At 48.4% G+C, this 1,873-nt stretch overlaps 1 protein-coding gene across 4 annotated transcripts in view; it reads right to left on the bottom strand.

The window, feature by feature from the left end:
* The window catches only part of adgrg6 (adhesion G protein-coupled receptor G6), a gene marked incomplete at its 3' end in the record, with an annotated part of 47,278 nt that overhangs the window by 40,790 nt on the left and 4,615 nt on the right, over nucleotides 1-1,873 (bottom strand).

Raw genomic sequence — 1,873 nt, 5'->3', positions numbered from 1 at the left:
AGTGAGAGAGAGAGACAGTGAGTGAGTGAGTGAATGAACAAGCTGACTCTGCGCTCACGCTTCCTGAATAAATTTGGTCCCTGAAGTTTGGTTCTGATGTTAGAAGCAGCAGAAAAACAACAAAAACAAACTTTAAACGTAAAGTAAGGAGGAAACGGGCCGGCTGAGCACAGCTGCCGGCTGGAGGAGCAGCTCAGGATTCATGTGTTCACTGATGAAAGGGTGAAGGCGGACCATAATGTTTTCACCTGGGAATGGGTGTGTTAGCAAAATATCTGATGAATTTGTTATAAACTGGCAGACAGTTTCAACACATCAGAGGTTCTGGAGTCAGCCCTGTTAGCAAAATATCTGATGAAAAAACGAGGTAGTAGCTGAGAGTCCTGCCCAGCGCTCCCTCTGAGGGACATGTTGGAGCGATGAGTCTCAGTTCATCAGACTGAACTGCTTTAAGCTCCAACATCAGGATCAGAACTAGTTCTGCTGCAGACGGGACGGTTCTGTTCCGCTCTGAAGCTCCGTCCGTCTCTCAGATTGGAGAACCGATAATTCAGACAGGCTCCTGGACCTCACTCTGGTTCTGCTTCGGGACCGGGTCAAACTGAGGATCCTTTTAGCTTGGAGCTAAACTTTGGCTCCTTTTAGCTTGGAGCTAAACTTTGGCTCCTTCCAGCTTCTAGCTGGGGTTCAGCTTTAAGGAAGCGTCTCTTATTAAATGTTGTGTTCATCGGAGCAGAACCACCGGACCGGATCTCTTCTTCAGTTGGATTTAAGGAACTCTTCATCATTTCCTGCAAACTCAAGAAGACGACGGACTCGTTTTATCGGTTCTGCGGCTCAGAACCGAGCCGACCGGAGAGAACAGGCCTCACTTTTAATCTCAGTCCAGAGCTGGAAATTCATGCAACGCCTGACATTAAAGAAAACTCGCCTCTTTGTCAAGTTGTGCGTCCCCCTCCCCCTCCCCCCGCTCCTTTTCCCGCCTCCGTGTGCCGTATGGAAATGGCGAGGAAGGAGGCCGCGTACAGAGAGCGGTTTATGTGTCCGCAGGGCTGGACGGCAGCCGGAGAACCCGACGCCTCCACGCAGACATTTCAGGGCCCACGATCCGGATCCTTCAGCCCGATCAGACAGAAAGTGTCCTCCTCCTCCTCGTCCTCCTCGTCCTCCCTGCTGTCCAATCATTCCGACCTGAACTCTACTTCTTTGTTCGGGTTGTTTTCCTGCTAACAGTCGACTCTTCAGCTCATGTTTAAACATTAAACATTAAAAACCTAATGATCATTTTGTGCTGATGAACCCAAACTGTGAAAAACTGTTTAATATATTTCAGGAAGAGGTCCGACGTGTCAGCACCGTGTTCTTAGTTCCTGCAGGAGGATTAAAACTCAACCAGTAATTTAAAAAAAGAAAAGATTCAAAACTTTTAGTTTAAGTTTTATCTGTTTTATGGGAAAAAAGTCTGAACCTAAAGATTTGGTCCAAACAAAATGAATATCATCCTAAAATAATTGTAGAAAGTAAAAAAAAAAAACTCTGAAGGTCTTTAGCAGCTCGGTGTGGACTCCTGTCCTCCAGGACAACTGGACGTTTTCCTCCTGTTTCGCTGTAACACCACGCCGCACCACTAGGTGGCGAGAACTCTGACCCTGGTTCAACAGATTCTGATGTTCAGCAGCCTCCTCGTGTTCCTGTACACCTGGAGACAGGTAGACATGCCCCCTGGCCTGTCTCTGTGTCAACATGGTGTCCTTTAACCACGCCCCCTGGCCTGTCTCTGTGTCAACATGGTGTCCTTTAACCACGCCCCCTGGCCCGTCTCTCTGTGTCAACATGGTGTCCTTTAACCACGCCCCCTGGCCTGTCTCTGTGT

This window comes from Kryptolebias marmoratus, linkage group LG19, assembly GCF_001649575.2.
Source record: "Kryptolebias marmoratus isolate JLee-2015 linkage group LG19, ASM164957v2, whole genome shotgun sequence".
NCBI classification, from domain to species: Eukaryota; Metazoa; Chordata; class Actinopteri; order Cyprinodontiformes; family Rivulidae; genus Kryptolebias; species Kryptolebias marmoratus.
This window is presented reverse-complemented; position numbering and strand designations above follow the sequence as displayed.